Source organism: Mobula hypostoma, chromosome 10 (genome assembly GCF_963921235.1).
Source record: "Mobula hypostoma chromosome 10, sMobHyp1.1, whole genome shotgun sequence".
Taxonomy (NCBI): domain Eukaryota; kingdom Metazoa; phylum Chordata; class Chondrichthyes; order Myliobatiformes; family Myliobatidae; genus Mobula; species Mobula hypostoma.
Genome location: NC_086106.1, coordinates 93,480,584 through 93,501,705, shown reverse-complemented (window position 1 = coordinate 93,501,705; position 21,122 = coordinate 93,480,584). Strand labels below are relative to the sequence as shown.

The 21,122-nt window shown below is 41.1% G+C and overlaps 1 long non-coding RNA gene across 1 annotated transcript in view; it reads left to right on the top strand.

Moving 5' to 3' along the window:
• The window catches only part of LOC134353374 (uncharacterized), a 380,430-nt gene that overhangs the window by 201,428 nt on the left and 157,880 nt on the right, over positions 1-21,122 (top strand). Inside the window, exon 2 of the long non-coding RNA XR_010019602.1 lies at positions 19,287-19,314. This is a non-coding gene — a long non-coding RNA (uncharacterized LOC134353374). The remainder of the gene's footprint in view (positions 1-19,286; positions 19,315-21,122) is intronic.

Sequence of the window (21,122 nt, the reverse complement as noted above, 5' to 3'; positions counted from 1 at the left end):
TCCTCTCCCACCGTATCACCTTAGCTGCCCATCACCTCCCTCTGGTGCTCCTTTCCCTTTTCTTTCTTCCATGGGCTTCTGTCCTCTCCTATCAGTTTCCCCCTTTTCTGCCCTGTATCTCTTTCACGAATCAACTTCCCAGCTCTTTGCTTCACTGCTCTCCTTCCCGGTTTCACCTATTACTTTGTGTTTCTTCCTCTCCTCTCCCCAACTTCTATCGAGGACTCCTCATCTTTTTTTCTCCAGCCTTGAAGAAGGGTCTCGACCCAAAACATCAACTATACTCTTTTTATTAGATGCTGTGAAGCCTTCTGAGTTCCCCCTGCATTTTGTGTGTGTTGCTTGGATTTACAGCATCTGCAGATATTCTTTTGCTTGAGCTGTATCTGAGTTGTCTTCACAAAGACATAACTAGATAGGAGTGTTACCTAACAAGCCAGAGACACCGATGAAGTTAGCTATTACCATAGCAAGTTACATAGATGACTTAAAAATCCATGGAAAGCCTTGTTTCAAGCAATAATTTCTGTAGAATTCTTTTTTCTCACCTATATAAGACTGCATCTTGCCCATAGTTCCTTTCTACTTTCTTGAAGCGGTTGATCTTCCAGTGAGAATCTTGGCAATGTGAAGTAGATCAACAGTACGAGTACTGGGTTGGGCATTATCCATAGCTACATTGCAAAATTCTGGACAGCATTCAAGAACTCGAATTCTGCTTTATTCCCTTACCTTCCAGTACAGTTCTGTGGAAGCTAATTTTAGTTTTAAGGGACATGGTTTGATATCATACTTCTTCCTGTACTACACAAGAGCTGGGATAAAGAGGAAATGGGAGAGGTACCTTAAAGCAAAATACTTCAACATGTGTATCCAGAAATAATGGCCCTCTATTAATAAAAAAAACAAAGCTTTGGCTCTTAGCCCTACATTTCCACATTGTGCAAGGTTGTTTATTTCAGATATGCTACTTGCTCAGTGAGAAGTTTCTGCTCAGAGGTGTATTTGTACATTCATGTTTCAAAATTCACTGATGACTCAGCTGGCTTTAATTGCAACTAAATTAGTAAAATTATATTAATAAAGTTACTGCAAAATAAATTGAGTGTCAGCATCCTGATCGGCATGACAGATGGGAGCCAGAATACTCACTGGGTTCTGTTATCATGCTACATTGGTATTGGTTTTGGTTTATTATTGTCACATGTACTAAGCTACAGGGAAAAGCTCGTTTTGCTTGCAAATCAAATCATTACACAAGGTATTGAAGTAGAGTAAGGTAAAACAATAACCATGCAGAATAAAGTGTAAAAGAGCATGTGAACGTTACAGTGAAAGATTACAATGAGGTAGATTGTGAGGCCAAGAATCCTACTTACTGTACAAGTGGCCCTTTCAAGTGTATGATAGCAGTAGGATAGAATCTGTCCTTGAGCATGGTGGTATATGCTTTCAGGCTTTTGCATCTTCTATCCAATGGGAGAGGAGTTAGGAGAGAACATCCAGTGTAAATGGGATCTCTGATTATGCTGGTTGCTTCACTGTGGCATCAAGAGGTATAGACAGAGTGCATAGAAGGGAGGCTGGTTTCTGTGATGTGCCATGATGTACATCCTCCTTTTCTTTCTCCTTCACAAGTCTGAAAAGTATTCAGCTTATGCTGCCCCCTGTTTTAAAATTTGTTTCAGCTTTTGGCATTTTGGTCCTAAAGTCAAATATAGATTTTTCTTTTTAACCGCAGTTTGACCTGTCCCAGGTTTAGTAATACCTTCACATATTGGTGGTGTTTGGAAAAGACAGTAAAACTTGGCCCTGCTTATCCTCTCAGGTTAACTTGCAAGTTCCTTGCATGATTTTGAAAAGCAAGGGAGTTATTTCAATGGGCTTGGATAACACTTATTCCTTAATTAACACTATAAAAATTGGCATTGGTGGTAATGGGAAATTAGTGGTGTTACTAACTGGAATTCAGTTGGACATCAATGAAAGCGGTACTTGACTCACTGAACACAATGCATTTTCACTGCCTTCACTTACTGAGTTAGTCATTCTAGCTTCCATCCAAGACAACAACAACATGGGCCTTGCAAAATAAGCCACTACAAGACATGTGCAATGTACTTTTGATATAGTGGGCTGTTATGTCCATTAGCTTCTCAGTCATCTGCACTAATCCCTCTCTTCCCAAAGGTGACCATAATTGGGACTAAATTGGTTCACCCTGAAATAAGCACAGTTTTGACTTGATTCATACTGTTGATCTCTGATTTTATGATTTAAGCATTGGGGAAATGTAAAGCAGCTGCAAAGTGATAGACAGATTAAATGAACGGGCAACCAATTGGTGATGGAAAAATAACACAAATGTATTTTTAATTGCTTTGGCAAGAATAATAGAAAAAACAGAAAAAAATGGTGAGAAATCATTAAATATTATTCAGAAAGATTTATGTTTCCTTGAATATGAAGGATGGCAAGTTAATTTGAATCAATTAAGAAGGGAAATGATTTGCTGTTGATTGAGAGACACACAATTCAACATTGTGAAATCTTGCTGCAATTCTACTGGAAGTTGGTGAGTCTTCATCAGGAGAACTGTGGGCCACTTTGTCTTGCCAGCAAAGGATGGATGTACATGCCCAGGAAGTAATATAATAAAACTGCACAGCTTATTTCTTGGATTGAATGGAATGCCCTGAGAGGGGAAATTGATAAGGGTGGGTGTATTTGTTTTAGTCATATGAGGAATTTTATTGAATGTTGAGGCTGGGATTTGAAAATTAGCAATAAAGTCTGGCATGACTGAGCATGGATGACACTAACTGCTTACTCCAGAATCCTGTACCATGTGTCTCTAAGTGAGCTTGATCCACACGTGCTGAGAAATGATTTTCTCCAGGGTGGATATCGGGACAAGGATGAGAATCTCAGGTGAGGGGTTGGAGATAGGTTAATTAAGAAAGAAAATGAGGAGGAAATTCTTCACATAAATGGCTGGGAATCTTGATGTTTCTCTACCACAGAAGCACGTGTACAATTAGTCATTAAAATCTATGTGCTGGAGGAGTTTTGTCCTCTTGGAGGACTTGGGAAGTGGGCTTTGAAGTAGTTTGGTGAAAGATGGGCCGTAATCTTACTGACTTGTAGAGCTAGCTGGCTCGTGGGACTTACTCTGCTTCTACTTCGAACATTCTTGTGCTCTCATTGTATCTGTGCAATGCAAGGTGCACTTTACCCCTGATACACCTTGTGAAGCCGAGTCTCCAGCTCTTCAGTTTGAGCGAATGCATATTGTCTGTAAGTGATTCATTTTCCACTGGAACGACAGCTTTTTAAGACCCATGGTAAAATGTATTATTTAATCAAGTGTGGCACAAGCCCAACTCTCGAGGGAAGTTATTCCAGCATCAGTAGCCAACATTAAGCAGTGGGTGGTCAGGTAATGGGAGAGGGATGGGGGAACTCGTATTGTAAAGTGCAGTGCTCTACCCCAGCATCACTGACAGCAGTGATCCAGTTTTACTACGGTCACAGATTGGGGCCTGCATTCTCAGGAGCCGATACTGAATCACAGAGAGCATGACTTCTCCAGGGGGAGAAAAATCTTTTGTTGAAGTAGCAAATACTGAAGGAAGCCACAGAATGAAATCAAAGCCATGTGGGCCCAATCATGTTCCAGCTGATGGGTTCCTTCTGTTTCTTTATAAAACAGTCGTATCCGTGTGCTGAAATTGGCACTGTGCACTGAAAGTGAGACCCTGATAGATTCAGCTTTCACTCCAGCTGAGTCTCACTGTTGCACAAATGTACTTCTGCTGCAATTTCCCACCTGCAGTTCACAGAACAACTGATAAGTTATATGATAAAGGGAACCCACTTGATCCACTGATTCTGTATTGGCTCCATGTGAGAGCAATTCAGCTGACCTGACTCACCCACCCTCACACCGCAGACCTGTAAATTCTTTTCTTTCAGACACTTATTCAACTTCCTGTTGTCTGCTATAATTCAATTGGCCCTGACTTCTAACCCTCGTTCTTCATTCCAATCGTTAACCAGCTACAGTGATCGTTTTTGTTAGGCCTATATCCCCTAGTGCTTAACCCCTTTGCCAATGGGAACCGTTTCTTCACACTTACTCATTTCTTATGTCTCATAATTTTAAATACATTTATCAGATCTTCTTGCATCCGCCTCTGCTCCAGTGACAGCAAACTTGGCTTCTCCAGTCTAAAGAGCTTCATCTAAATAGCTAAAAGCCTTCATGTCATGAATCATTTAGGTAATCTCTTCCACATCCTTTACAGTTTTTGCAACTTTCCTAAAATGTGAAGCTGCGTGTGATTGGAACCTGTGATTTGCACTTTGATGGTGTGTTTTTGGGCTGATTGAGTGATCTGGAACTTTGCTGTCTCTGAGGGAGTATGGTGAGTTTGGGAGCGGAGTGTGCATCCTGGTCACCTGGAAGATTAGATGTGGGGTGCGAGCCTATGATCAATTCAATTGCTTCTCTCCAAATAAGGCATCAAGCAAGGTTGAAGTTAACGAAGGTGAGAGCAGAGGAAGAGTGTGTCTTCGTTTGAGCAGTCTTTCTCTCTTTCTCGCTAGCTGCTGTCAGAGGTAAGTGCGGAAGTCTTGGGTTCGAGGTAGTAAGGATTGATCGGCGAGGCTTGTGGCTGTGGATTCATTTTGGGGAACTTTGAGGTTCATGTTGCAGGTGTTCCTGGACTTTGGTTGCTTTTTTTTTCTGTTTTTGAGTGATCTGATTGGGGCGCTTTGGTGCTAACTGGGGCACTTAGGCGAAAACTTGCTCTGAGGCCTGTAGTCAGCTAGCGGCGCTGAAATGAACCGAATTAAACTGAATACTCCTGGACTCCTGACTTGACGTTGGTATTCTATGTGTTCGCTAGCTTTTTGCGGATTGTGTAATTTGTACTTTTGATTGTGCTTTAGATGTTCGATGTTTTTCCAGGAACGGGTTCGATGATGTTTCCTTGTTTCATGGCTTTAAGCTGGAGGACAAATCTCAGAATTGTATTCTGTATATATACTGTGATAATAAATGTACTTTGAACTTTGAAACTGTGAAGCTCATAAATGAACACAATACAGCTCAGCCAATGCTTTGATTTCTGATTTTTTCACTCTTGTACCCAATGTCTCTTGTTATAAAGCACAGATTACTTTTTCTTAAAATCACTATCTTAATTTGCTCTTCCATTTTCAATGCAGATGTACCCCAATCCCTCAGTTCTTGAGGCCCACTTAGAATTATGTCCTTGAGTTATATTGTCTTTCCTCATTCGCTTTGCCAAAATTTAGCATTTGACATTTCCCAGTGCTGAATTGCTTCTGTCACCTATTCTTCCAACCTGTCTTTATCTCCTCAACGTCTCTACTGTCCTCCTCATAGGTCATCGTACTTCCAGCTTTAGTGTCATCTAGAAATTTAGAAATTCTGCTCCGTACATACAAATTCAGATCAGTAGTATGGCAGTGATCCTTGGAGAAGTCAACAATACTTTTCCTATAGTCCAAATTAACAGCCTTTCACCTCTGCTGCTCCCTGTAACAGAGCCAAAATGCTTACCAGGCTGCTGCACTCCTGTGCTTTCAAGACGGCCAGTTTTGACAACAAGCCTATTGTCACCTGATCAAATCCTTTTTAGAATTCCATACATATTACATCAACTGCATTTGTCTTATCCTGTTATCATCAAAAAAAATCAAATTAGTTAGACACATGTGCTTTCAACAAAACCAGACTGACTTTTTTCTCAAAAACCTACATCTGTCCAAGTGACAAATAATGCTGTTCCACATTGTTTCTGGAACTTTCCCCACCACTAAGATTAAATTGACAGGTCTGTAGTTAATAGATAGATCCAAGAAGTTATATAGAGTCTCTCACTAAAATTATATAGAACATAGTGGTGGTACATGGAATTTTTTATACAGTTTTGATCTTGATACCAAAAATAGACTGTGACAAAGATTCAACGGAATGGTGGATGGGTGGTATGCTGCTTGAGGCGATATTGAGTATAGTGAATCTGTATTCTCTAGAATTCAGAACGAGAGTTAAATCACAATGAAATCTACACATGGCTTGGTTCAGTGGACCCTGGCAGAGGAGTTCAGATCCAGAAGTCATAATCTCAGAATAAGGAATAGACCATTTACAACTAAGGTGAGGCCAAACTTCTTCATTCAAAACGATGGGATCTTCTCTGTAATGCTGTAGATACTCAATCATTGAGTTTATCTTTCATAAAAATGATCAATAGATTTCTAGCTATTAAGAGAATCAAGGTATTTATAGATAGTGCAGGAAAATGAAGATCAGCCATGATCTTGATGGTGATTGAGCAGACTGGAAGGTATATATGGCTTAATTCTGCTCCGAATTCTTATATTTGTATGCTCTAGTCCCTAATATTTTTTGCACAAGTCTGGAGCATTTGTGATATTATCAATCTGAATCTGGAAAATTTGGAAGATAATGCAGACACCCGAGCGGTTTCCTTCCCTACATTCCACAGTAAGTAAGGGTGCATCCCATTTGCACTGAGGAATTTATCTGTATCTCATTCTTTGGCTATCCAGAGTCTCGTCCATGTCTTCCTTTGCTCAGACTCCAGCGCATTTTCCTTGATGGAAATACTTCATTTATTACCTCAGCCCTGTCCTCTGCCTTCATGAGTAGAGTGGGTCATTTTATTCAATATTCTCCACTATTTAAGCATTATTTCTTGTATAGGTGATGGTGTGAAAAGGGAACCCATCTTCATGTTGCACCTAGAATCATTGTAAGATATTCTGAGATTAAATCCGGCCAATGTTAATCCAATATTACACCTGGAACGTAGAACAATACAACAGTGGACAGGACACTTAGCCCATGATGTTGTACCTATCTTGATGCCAATATATACTATGTTCTTGTAATGGCTTATTTGTAATGTTTCACTGCTAAGGCTAATGTAGTGGCTTCTCTGTAATGTTCACTGCTGAGGTAATGGTTTCTCTGTAGCAGCAATGTTTGGGTTATGGCTAGAGATAACGGGGTTTTGGAATGCAGGGGTTAGCCATTGAGGAAATGTTGTTCTTTCTTGTGCATCTGGGAGCCGGAATTTTCACGGTCCTTTGTCGAGGAGAGATGAAGAGGGAAGACGCGTGTGGAGAGAGCTGGTAGACCACCGGACGGAGTGGACTGGGATCTGAGGGTCTGAAGATCGGCAAAGCTCGGAGGAGATCAATGGTGAAAGAACGACTACTGAGTGAGCTCCAACGAACTTATGACTTTTCCTTGAATTGAGCCCTTTTTTAATTTTCGTTACTAACCCTATATCCATATTAAGATTTAGAAAGTTCAATCACTTAATTGCATATGGTGTACTGTCTGATAGTTTGCGTTGTGGGTTTATAACTGGGGGTACATTACACAGCATCCACATGAACGTGATTACCCAGTTTGGCAGGCTGAAGGCTGTTTCCCCTAGATGAATACGAGCTGGACGAGCCTCAGAGTTACATTCTCCTCCTGTGTATCAATATACTTACAAATACATTTGAAATCCTTAAATGTACTGAACTTAAAATCCATCCCTTATTCTTTCATTCCAGCTCCTCATTTCATCCTACTATTATAACTTAGCTGGTACAGGCCCTTCAGTCCAATGTCTGTGACAAAATCCGTCAGTAACACAAACTCTGTTCCCACCGTTGGATCAGGAGATGATAATGTCCAGAGGTTCTTTAGAAGTCAAGAATGAGGTGTAAATCTTGTGGATACAAATAGTTTATTAGATTTTCATACAAAGAAGTAGCAGTAAAGAATTGCGAGCAAGTAATACAGCAGTGGACTAAATCTAACTGTAAGCAACTCACTCTAATAACAAACTTGTCTTTCTTTAAACTGAAAACTAGTTCAAACTGGCCAGATAAGGGACTCTTCTCTGATATGAACAGTCTGTGAGACTCTCTTCTATCAAATTCCTTCTTCCCCAGCCCTTTGTCTTTTCCACCTATCACCTCCCAGCTTCATTTCCACCCACCGCCCCCCCCATCCATCTGGCTTCACCTATCACCTTCCAGCTTGTCTGCCTTCCCTTCCCCCCACCTTCTTATTCTGGCATTTTCCCCTTTCCTTTCCAATCCCGATGAAAGGTCTTGGCTGAGATCATCGACTGTTTATCCATTTCCATCGATACTGCCCGACCTGCTCAGTTCCTCCAGCATTTTGTGTGTGTTGAGCAAGGAAAGTTTTGAGTTACACTGCCATGTCATCTCAAGTTTGCAGATAAAGAAGTTACGGAAGTATAATTCAGCTACCTACATTACAAATGACTGAAAATCCACTGAGTATTTACAAAGAGGTGATTATACAAACATATAAACAATATCTAACCTGTATGCAACATATTGATGCAGCTATAAAGAAGGCCAGACAGTAGCTATATTTCATTAGGAGTTTGAAGAGATTTGATTTGTCAACAAAAATGTGAGAAAACTTTTCAAATGTTGATTGGAGTACTGCGCAGATGCAACAAAAGCGTCCTTGCACAGGTCCAGCGAAGAGCTTTAAAAAGTACGAAGTTTTTCGACAAGAGTTGTTGTTTGTAATACTGCGCAGACACAACAGAAGTGTTCCTATGCAGGTCAGGTGAAGAGTTTTAAAAACTCAGTTTCTATAAAAGAGAGGTAACACCTAGCAGATTGGTCATTGTGGGAGCAGTTGTCTTCGGAGCTTTGGCTCAGCAGGACTTCTGCGAGAACAGGTGGAGGCAAAGTAACTAAGTATGTGCGTTCCTTATTTCTTATTTAAATCTTGAGAGAATAGGGGTATGTCTACAGAGCCAGTGTTTTGCTCTGGGTGTCAGATGTGGGATTTCCAGGAGACCCCAGTCTCCCCGATGGCCACATCTGCGCCAGGTGTATCGAAATGCGGCTCCTTAGATACTGAGTTATGGAACTGCAGCTGCAGCTAGATGACCTTTGGCTTGTTAGGGAGAGTGAAGCCATGATAGACAGGAGCTACAGGGAGGTTGTCACCCCAAGGCTACAAGAGACAGATAAAAGTGTGACTGTCAGGATAGGGAAGGGAGAACATCAGATAGTGTAGAGCACCCCTATGGCCATCCCCTCAACAACAAGTACTCTATTTTGATTACTGTTGTGAGGAAGACCTACTTGGGGGAAGCACCAGGTGCCATGCTTCTGGCATTGAGTCTGGCCCTGTGGCTCAGAAGGGTAAGGAACTGAAGAGGGTGGCAGCAGTAATAGGGGACTCTATAGTCAGGGGGAAATATAGGCGATTCTGTGGATGTGAAAAGGAAATATGGATGGTAGTTTGCTCCTGTGTGCTAGAGTCTGCAATGTTTCTGAATGCATCCACAATATCCTGAAAAGGGAGAGTGAACAGCCAGAAGTACGTATTTGTACCAACGACTTAGGTAGAAAAAGGGAGGAGATTCTGAGAAAAGAATACAGGGAGTTAGGATGGAAGTTGAGAAGCAGGACCTCAAGGGTAGATGCCTGTGCCACGTGATATTGAGGATAGGAATAGAATAAGGTGTCAGATAAATATGGCTGAAGAATTGGAGCAAGGGGCAGGAATTCAGATTTCTGGATAATTGATACCTCTTCTGGGACCGGTAGGACCTGTGCAAAAGGGACAGGTTGCAATTGATTGCAAAAGGAGCTGGAAAAGGCATGAAATAAGGATAATTTCACAATTATAGTGGGTGACTTCAATGTGTAAGGTGATTCAGAAAATCAGGTTGGTGTCGGACCGCAAGAGAGGGAATTTGTTTAATGCCTACGAGACGGTATTTTATAGCAACTTGTGCTTGAGCCTACTTGGGGAAAGGCTATCTTAGATTGGGTGTTGTGTAATAACCCAGATCTTATTATGGAGCTTAATGTAAAGGAGCCGTTAGGAGACAGTGATCATAATATGATTGAATAGATACTGCAATTTGAGGGGGAGAAATATGTCACATTTGTCAGTATTGCAATGGAATAAAGGGAATAACAGAGGCATGAGAGAGGAGCTTGCCCAGGTGGATTGAAGGAGGATACTGGCGGTGATGATGGCAGAGCAGAGACGGCTGAAGATTCCAGGAATAGTTCTCAAGGCACAGGATAGATACGTCCCACAGAAAAAGTTGTTCTCAAATGGCAGAGATAGGCAATCATGGCTGACAAGGGATGTTAAAAGCATAAAAGCCAAGGAAAGGGCATATAAGGTAGCAAAAGTGAGTGGGAAGTTGGATGATTGGGAAGCTTTCAAAATCCAATAAAAGGCAGCTAAAAAAGCTATAAGAGGGGACAGGATGAAATATGAGGGCAAACTAGCCAATAATATAAAGCTAGTAATACAAAACGTTTTTTCAGTTATCTAAAGAGTAAAAGGGAGGTGAGAATTGATATTGGACCACTGGAAAATGATGCTGGTGAGGTAGTAATGGGGGACCAAGTAATGTCAGATGAACTTAATGGGTACTTTGCATCTGTCTTCACTGTGGAAGACACTAGAAGGGTACCAGTGTGTCAGGGAGCAGGAGTGAGTGTCATTGCTATTACAAAGGAAAAAGTGCTGTGCAAGCTCAAAGGTCTTTAGGTGGATAAGTCATCTGGACAAGGTGGATTACATCCCAGAGTCCTGAGAGTGGTTACTGAAGAGATAATGGCTGCATTTGTCATGATCTTTCAAGAATTACTTGAATCTGGCATGGTCCCGGAGGACTGGAAAATTGAAAATTTCATCTCACTCTTTAAGAGTGAAGTTATAGGCCAGTTAGCCTGACCTCAGTGGTTGGGAAAGTGTTAGAGTCGATTATTAATGATGAGGTTTCAAGGTACCTGGAGATTAATGATGAAGTAATTTAAAGTCAGCTTGGTTTCTGTAAAGGGAAAGTTTGTCTGACAAATCTGTTGGAGTTCTTCGAGGAAGTAACAAGTAGGGTGGACAAAGGAAGTCAGTGGATGTTATTTGCTTGGACTTTCAGAAAGCATTTGATAATGTGCCACACATGAGTCTGCTTGACAAGATAAAATCCTGTGGCTTTACAGGAAAGATATTGGCATTGATAGTGGAATGGATGCCAGGCAGGAGGCAGTGAGTGGGTATAAGAGGGGCTCTGGCGACGAGTGGTGTTCCTTGGGGGTCAGATTGGGATCGCTACTTTTTACATTGCTTGTCAATGATTTGGATAATGGAATTGATGGCTTTGTGGGAAAGTTTGAAGGTAGGTGGAAGGGTAGGTATTGCTGAAGAAGCAATGCGATTTCAGCAGGACTTAGACAAATTAGAAGAATGGACAAAAGAGTGGCAGATTGAACACAGCGTTGAGAAATGTATGATAATGCATTTTGGTAAAAGAAGTATGTGTGGACTATTATCTAAATGGAGAGAAGGTTGAAACATCAGCAGCTGAGAGGGACTTAGGGGTCCTCATGGAAGACTCCCAGAAGCTTAATTTACAGGTTGAGTCTGTGGTAAAGAAGGCAAATGCATGTTGGCATTTATTTCAAGGGGAGTAGAATATAAAAGCAAGATGATAGTGCTGAGTCTTTATAAGACACTAGTCAGGCTGCACTTAGAGTGTTGTCAACAGTTTTGGGCCCCATATCTCAGAAAGGATGTGTTGTCATTGGAGAGAGTCCGGAGGAGATTCATGAGGATGATTCTGGGAATAAAGGGGTCAACATCTGAGGAATGTTTGGCGGGATTGGACCTGTACTCACTGGAATTTAGAAGAATGTGTGGGGATCTCCTTGAAACCTACCGAATCTTGAAAGAACTAGATTGGGTGGATGTGGAGAGGATGCATCCAGAACTAGAGGGCACAGTTTCAAAATTTTAGAACAGAGGTAAAGAGGAATTTTTTTAGTCAGATTGTAGTGGATCTGTGGAATGCTCTGCCATAGACTGCTGTGGAAGTCATGTCCATGGATATATTTAAGGCGGAAATTGATAGTTTCCTGATTGGTCAGAGCATCAAAGGATATGGTGAGAATGCAGGTTTGAGTGGGATCTGGAATTGGCCATGATAGAATGGCAGAGCAGACTCAGTGGCTGAATGGCCTAATTCTGCTCCTGTGTCTTATAGTCTTATGGTCTTATGATACTGTGGAGAGCATTCTGACTGGCTGCATTATTGTCTGGTATGTGGGGGCGGGGTGCCTCCTGCACAAGATCGAAATAAGTTGCAGAAACCTGTAGAATTAGTCAGCTCTATCATGAGTATTAGCCTCCTTAGAATCCAAGACATATTCAAGAAGTGGTGCTTTGGGAAGATGGTGTCCATCATTAAAGATCCCACTCACTTAGGACATGCTCTCTTCACACTGTTACTATCGGGAAGGAGTTACAGAAGCCTGAAGGCACACACTCAGTGATTCAGGAACAGCCTCTTCCCCTCTGCCATCCAATTTCCAAATGGACACTGAAACCATGAACACCACCTCACCACTTCTTCTACCGTCTCTGAGGATCTAACCTGGTCCCAACATATCGATGCAGCTATAAAGAAGGCAAGACTGCGGCTGTATTTCATTAGGAGTTTGAAGAGGTTTGACTTGTCAACTAAAACACCCGGAAACATCTATCGATTCGGACATATATGTACTTGATTGAACTCAGTTTTTTCTCTATATTTACTCATCATGCATTTCATTGTGTACTACTGCTGTAAACATAACGAATTTCATGGTATATGCTGTTGATATTGATTCCGATTCTGACAAGCATAAAGAAAGTTATACTACATGAAAAATAATGATGTAGACCCTAATCCAACATCACATTATTCTGCCAACATTCCTCTTGACTCCTGCTGGATTCCAGTACTTGTTTACACACTAACACCAATTTACAGTAGCTAATAAATTTGCAGAATGCACAGATTTAGGATGTAGGAGGAAACTCCTGCAGGGTGAATGTGCAAACTTCTACACTGACAGAACTGGAGGCAGGATTGAACTTGGGTTGTGAGGCAACAGCTGTACTAGCTGCCCTTTCAGACTAATGCTCCATTCTTTCCTCTGACTCAGGACTTAATGCATCATGGGCACACCAAATAATCAGATTTATGTGGACAGAAAACTGTTGCGACAAGCTTTTGGAAAGTTTAGCAGGGAAATTCTAAGTTATTAGTAGCCACTGAAAATCAAGAGAGGGAATTTAATGCTGCAGAACTTAAATATTGACTTGTTTACACTATTGACCAAATTCCAAATTGTCTCCACTGTAAGCAGTTTTGCTCTTTACAAAAGATTTTCATGTAAATTAATGTGTTATAACATATAATAAGCCATTGATTTATTGGTATTTATCATGTATTTATCTTGATAATGGGCATTGCTCTGCAAATATACTTGACTATTAGGCAGCAATAAAAAGTCTCCATCAATAGCTCCAGGTCAGAAAATGAGAAATGTATAGGCAATTTTAATTACATGAACTTTATTTTGATTGCTTCAGGCAAAGTACCGGAAGATATTTTATCCATTTAGTTTAAATGGACACATATCCTTCAGTACATTTTAGTTAGACTCAACATCAATTTTTCCAGAGTTTAATAATTTATTTGAATTGTTTCACGGAAAACTGATGTGCATTGAAATTGAACTAATTATTTTCATTTGTATTATGATAAAGAGCTTGAGGTAATGGAAGGTCAAACACTATGTTGACCACATAACAGTATGTTTTCTTTCAACAAATTCATCTTTTGATGTATTGCACTACACTTCTCAAAATTATGTGAACCATACATCATTGTTAACTAAACAAACAAACTTGAGTCTGTAACTGCTGTTACAGCTTAACTGTAGGCAGCTATAAGTTAACTTCTAACCGACATGAAAATAAGTCTTAAAATTATTGCACAACACAAAGAAAATCTGAGATCTTTAGTGAGAGAACATCATGTAGAAATGAAATTATCATTTGTTGTCATTATGAATATAATGCTATCTGTTAAGTTATGCAGATTTCAGATCTTCTGCTTTTAATGTTTCCTTCAAGTAATTTCGAGCTGAGTAACTGTTAGATTAATAATTAAGAACCAGCCCAGTGAAACAGTCTTCCCCGACTAGAGCTTCCCCTACTCCCACCCTTTACAATAACTGGCTTTGCGATTGTTCCTCCTGGGACATTTATAAACCTTGAACTAACAACAGAACTGCCATTGAATACCAGATGCCTGAAAAAGCAATCTGAGAATTAAAGGCCTCTCCCTCTGCTGGGTGTTGGAAGAGATTTTTTATTTTCTTGAATATGCTTGGATGGAATCAGATGAACTGATGTGGCTTCTTCATAATCTCATAGAATTATACCGCACCAAAAGAGCCCCTGCATCCCAACACATCCATAATAATTAATGCGCTTACCTGAGCCAGTTCCCATTGCCTGCATTTAGTCCATTTCCCTCTAAGGCTTGCCTATCCATATACCTGCCTGGATATCTTTTAAACATTGTACTGTTACTGGCTCTACCACTTGCTGTCCTGATAATGCCACTTATAGTCTCATCCAAATTATAATTATACAGTTACGACAGATAACAAAGGGCCCCACATTGAGCCCTGAGACATACAGATATGACTGGTCACAGTCTTCCCATCTGAAAAGCAACTGTCCCCTACCACCTTCTAACAAACCAATTTTGTATATATTTAAACATACCCTGGATCCTATGTGACCCAGCCTTCAGGTCTAGCCTAACAGGTAAGATCTTGTCAAAGGCCTTGCTAAAGTCCATGCAAATAATGTCTACTGTCCTGTCCTTATCAATCCTTCATCTCTTCAATAAACTCAGTTAAATTTGTGAAACATGATTTCCCACTCACAAAGCCATACTGACTTTCCCCAATCAAATCTTGCCTTTCCAGATACAGACGGAGCTATCTCTCGAAGTCCCACTCAGTAATTTCCCACCACTAATGTTAGGGTCACCAGCCTGTAGTTCTCTGTCTTGTCCTTATAGTCTTTAAGTAAAGGAACAACATAAGCTGCCAGACAGGTACTTCACCTGTTGTGGTCAAAGATACTGAAATATTTTCTGCTACTTCTTCATCTGCTTGCCACAATGCCCTAGATTACACTTGGTCAGCCCTGGAGACATATCGAAATATATGAGGTTCATAATTGTCAAATAGCTGAAAGTTTTAGGAAAGAAACAGGATGTATGAAGTTCTGATCGTTTATTCTAAGAAGGATGTCAAACAATTTAGTCCTGGGAATTCTGAAGCACCTAAGTAGGTGAAGAAGCAATTTCAGCCGGGGCCTCCACTGCAAATTATTGTTGCAATTAAATACACATTGCAAATATTTACAATGGAAAATGTGTCACCTGGCATCACATTAGAGTTCAAGGGTTCAGGACAAGGGAGGACCAACAGCTGGAGGACAAGAATCAAAAAAGTGTGGATCGCTGAAACATTCAGTAAGTCAGGCAGAAGCTGTGGAAAAAGTTAATGTTATGGGAAAGAGAGAAAACAAATTTGCTTTAAGTTGCAGAGGAGAGTGGGAGGGTTGAAACAGTCTTTACTAGAGAGAAGCAAAAGTTTCTGAGATGGTAAGTTATTGATGAATCTATCAACTTGATAGGTTAACAAGAGAAGTTAGTGATTAGGAAGATGCCCTGCGGATGGAGGTTATAGCAAATATGGGAGAGTCTGGTTCACCTGGGAGGGCTGGGATGAATTCAGGTTGGTTAATTAGATGAGTGTAGGAGATCATAGGGTTTGGACTTCCAATGAGAGAAATAGTCATGAGGTTGATACATAGGTAAATTAGATAGTTGATGGAGACCATGGCTGAAGCAGGTTCAAAGCCCAAATCACAGGGATCAGCAGTACAGTTAGGAACTTTTAGTCTATTATATGTTTGAGGTGTAGATGGTTTTAACAACACTGAAGAATCCTCTTATGTTGTAGTTATTAATCTGTTGCAGAATCTCCTGTGCTCTTTCTCCCAACTATCTGTTCTCCATGTCATGTGTTTTTAGTTGGGCTTTAGTTTTCAGATGCTGGTAGAAATGTTCCTGCCTCATTGAAGTGTGGTGATGACTCCAGTCCAGGATCCCTTTTCACTGGCAGTTAATTAGCTTCTGATTCCCAGTTATCTTCATTAAAACAGTCCTCACAGTGGACTTCATGGAAGTGTGACCAATGTGAAGCCTATGTTGTTGTTGTTAATTCAGGGTCATCCTTTTGTTTGCCAGAAGTCCCAGTGCCCTACCAAACACCTTCTGCTCTACCAGTGGCAGAATCTGTGCAGCGCATATGCTGGCTTCAACAACTACCTTACACCACTCTACCCCAAACTGCAATGGAAGCATGCCATCCTCAACCTGAAGGGACTGAGGATATGAAGGAAAGTTCACATAATTCTTTGGGTGCTGCCTCACCAAAGTCCAGTACGATTGCAGCACAATCTTAGAGAACATAGAGCAGCATAGCATAGCACAGGGCAAGCCCTTCAGTCCATGATGTTGTTGCAAAACTAATATACCAATGACTCCTAATTACTCTAATCCGGCTTCCCTGCATATTGACCACATCTTTCTCTTCTCCGCACATTCATATGTCTATCTAAGAGTCATTAACTGCCCCCATGCTATCTGCCTCTGCCATTACCCTGACTCTACATTCTGGACTCGCCATTCTTTGTGCAAAAAAAAAAATTGCCTTGCATATCTTCTTTATACTTTTCTCCTCCCACCTTAAACACATGCACTCTAGTACTAGATATTTCAATCCTGGGAAGAAGATACTAGCTCTTTATTTATGCCCTATATAATTGTATAAACTTCTATGAAATCTCCCTTCAGCCTCTGCTGCTTTAGAGAAAACAGCCCCATCTATTCCAACATCTTCTCACAGCCCATGTCCTCCAAACCAGGCAGCATTCTGTGAAACCTCCTCCGCATCACCACCAAAGCCACCTTTCTGTAATGATGGGGCTGGAAATTAATGCAATACACTAACTGTGGCCAAACCAGGATTTTTCTAGTTTTTTTAAGCTCTTCATTTTATTCCAAATCTCAATCAACGGTAAGGTATTTGCCTTCTTAATTGATTCAAATTAACTTTCCATCCTTCACATTCAAGGAGACACAAATCCTTCCGAATAATATTTAATTGCTTCTCATAATGATTTTCTGATTTTCTATTCTTCTCACCAAAGTAATTAAAATGAGAGTGTCTACCATTATTTTCCATGTACCACCTGGCTGCCCATTCATTTAATCTGCCAGTATCACGTTGAAGCTCCTTTACATTTTCTCAGTGCTTACTTCATAAAATCAAACCTCCTCAGTGTGAATCAGGTAAACAAAACTGTGCCGATTTTACTTCCAAATATGGTCATCTTTGAGAGGAAAGTAATCACTGCAGTGCCTGAGAAGCTGATGATTTAGAAGATCATTGTTCCTTTGTAACATAAATATCAGTGGCAGATTTTGTAAGGTTCATAATGTTATCTTGATATGAACTGAATACTGACAACTCAGTCCAGTGAAAGTATAGTTGAGAACTCATTGCATTCAGAAGGACATTCACCTCTGAGATTGCAATCACACACCAGCACTATCACATATATATCTGTGCTATACAAAAGTAGCTATCATTTTATTCAGCTGTGGGGAACTTCTTCTTAAATAGAGAACATTCTTTATCCCAATGAATATTAAACAAATATACAATCATTGTAACGCCTTCTCACTTTCACCTTTGAGTGAGTCAAGCCCAAAGTTCAAAGTAAATTTATTATCAAAGCACATATATGTCACCATATACAACTCTGTGATTCATTTTCTTGTGTGCATACTCAGTAAATCGATAATAGAATCAATGAAAGACCACACGACTTGGGCATTCAACCAGCGTGAAAAAGACAACACACTGTGCAAATAAAAAAAATAAATAAATAAGCAATAACTGTCAAGAACATGAGATGCAGAGTCCCTGTTAAAGTAAGTTCATAGGTTGTAGCTTCTAAGGGAGAAAGAGAATGAAGGAACCAGAACCGAAATGGGGGTGTGGATAAGAAAAAGAAGAAAACAAGGAATAATGAAAGGAACGCAAGAAAATCTGCAGATGCTGGAAATCCAAGCAACACACACAAAATGCTGGAGGAACTCAGCAGGCCAGGCAGCATCTGTGGAAAAGAGTAAACAGTTGACCTTTTGGATCGAGACCCTTCAGCATTTTCTGCATATAATGGAAAGGAAGTCCACACTATAAGTAATTCTAATTACTCGTGACTTCCACCTGATGTTTAAAAATCAATAATTTTCAAGGTTAAGGATCTTGGACATACGTATACGGTTTTCCAATAGAAATTCCTGATAGAAAGAATACCATGCTCTCATAAACAGCAAGTGGAAAACAACACAATTTTTTTCTGATGGTCAATTAAGGAATAAATATTAGCCAGGACAGTAAAGATAACTCCAGTCCTGATGCAGGGACTTGACCTGATTTTGAACGATTATTTCTTTCTTCCTATGCGTGTTGCAGGACCCACTGAGTTTCTGCAGCAATCTGTTTGTAGCTCAGGATAACTCGTCTGTTCTTCAAAATCATATAGTGTGAACTTAATCTCTTCCAAATAATACCAATGCTCTTAGCATAAACTCTCTCAATATTTCACTGTGTCAGCTTAGATTAACGTGTTATTAGAGCAATAGTCCTAACTGCATTACATGTGCATTTGTTAATATAATCATAAGGCCAAAATAAGATAGTGTAAGTGCAGGATGTGTTCAGCCTATCAATACAAACAGATTAGTACTGGATATTTGCAAATAGGAAGTGGCAACTGTGCTGTTATGTATAATTTGAGATTCTGCTTGGGTTTTGACAACTATTATTAGAATTGTAAATGTTAGAATATCTTCAGAACCCTAGGGTCCAGTTCATCTGGTCCAGGTGACATATGGACCCTTAGGTCTTTCAGCTTTTGAGGACCTTTTCCCTTATAATAGTAACTGGACTCTCTTCTCTTCCCTCACTCCAACATCTGGAACACTGCTAACATTTTCCACAATGAAGACTGATGTGAAATATTTATTTTGTTCATCAGCTATCTCCTTGTCCCCCATTATTATTTCTCCGGCTTCGGCTTCTAATGGGCGTTTATCTAATTCTCTTCTTTTTTATTTTTTATACACATGAACAAAGGTTTTACTATCCACTTTGATATTCTTTGCTAGCTTGCTTTCATGTTTCATCTTTTCCCTCCTAATGATTCTCTTATTTGTTCTCTGTAGGTTCTTAAAAGGGTCTGCATTTGAGAAGGTGAGTAGCTTCAAGTTACTTGGTATACACATCACCAAAGATCTCACCTGGTCTGTACACACTGGGAGTGTGGTTAAAAAAAAGCACAACAATGTCTCTTCCACCTCAGGTGACTGAAAATAATTTGGCCTGAGCCCCAAATCCTCAAGACTTTCTATAGGGGCCATTGAGAGCATCCTGACTGGTGGTATCACCGCCTGGTATGGGAACTGCACTAACCTTGATCGCTGGGCACTGCAGAGAGTGGTATGGACAGCCCAGAGCATCTGTGGATGTGAACTTCCCTTCAATGAGGATATTTAAAAGAGCAGGTGCAGAAAGTAGGCCTGGCAGATCATCAGGAATATTAGTCACCTCAACCATTAACTGCTTCCTGCATGCATGCTGAGCTCGTTGACTTCATTAACTTTGCCTCCAACTTTCACCCTGCCCTCAAGTTTACCTGGTCCATGTCCGACACCTCCCTCCACTTTCTAGATCTTTCTGTCTCTATCTCTGGAGACAGCTTATCTACTGATGTCTACTATAAGCCTACCGACTCTCACAGCTATCTGGACTATTCCCCTTCTCACCCTGTCTCTTACAAAAATGCCATCCCCTTCTCACAATTCCTCCGTCTCCGCCGCATCTGCTCTCAGGAAGAGGCTTTTCATTCCAAGATGAGGGAGATGTCCTCCTTTTTTAAAGAAAGGGGCTTCCCTTCCTCCACCATCAACTCTGCTCTCAAACCTACTTCCCCCATCTCACGCACATCTGCTCTCACTCCATCCTCCCACCACGCCACTAGGAATAGGGTTCCCCTGGTCTTCACCTACCACCCCACCAGCCTCTGGGTCCAACATATTATTCTCCGTAACTTCCGCCACCTCCAACGGGATCCCACCACTAAACACATCTTTCCCTTCCCCCCCTCTCTGCTTTCTGCAGGGATCGCTCCCTACGCGACTCCCTTGTCCATTCGTCACCCCCATCCCTCACCACTGATCTCCCTCCTGGCACTTATCCTTGGTAGAGGAACAAGTGCTACACATGCCCTTACACTTCCTCCCTTACCACCATTCAGGGCCCCAAACAGTCCTTCCAGGTGAGGCGACACTTCACCTGTGAGTCGGCTGGGGTGATATACTGCGTCCGGTGCTCCCGATGCGGCCTTCTATATATTGGGGAGACCCGACGCAGACTGGGAAATCGTTTCGCTGAACACCTACACTCTGTCCGCTAGAGAAAGCAGGATCTCCCAGTGGCCACATGAAGCTCCTTCAATAATTCCAAAAGATTGAAGTAGGGTAAATACAGAAAGGCTTTTATTCACAGTAAGATGTAACCTCCACGCTGAGTGTCTGCCCTTGGTCTGAGGGGGAGGAGCAGGGTGAAAACGCCTTTATTCAGGGATCTGTGGGAGGAGCCACAGGGGCAGTCAGCAGAGGGGCGTGTCCAGACAGTTAACCCAGTTACAACATATGGTTTACCACACCATACATTTTAATTCCACGTCCCATTCCGATTCTGATATGTCTATCCATGGCCTCCTCTACTGTAGAGATGAGGCTACACTCAGGTTGGAGGAACAACACCTTATATTCTGTCTGGGTAGCCTACAACCTGACGGCATGAACATTGACTTCTCAAACTTCCGCTAATGCCCCACCTCCCCCTCGTACGCCATCCGTTATTTATTTATTTAAATACACACATTCTTTCTCTCACTCTCCTTTTTCTCCGTCTGTCCCCCTCACTATATCCCTTGCCCATCCTCTGGGCTTTTTCCCCCCTCTCTCCCTTTTCTTTTTCCCTGGGCCTCCTGTCCC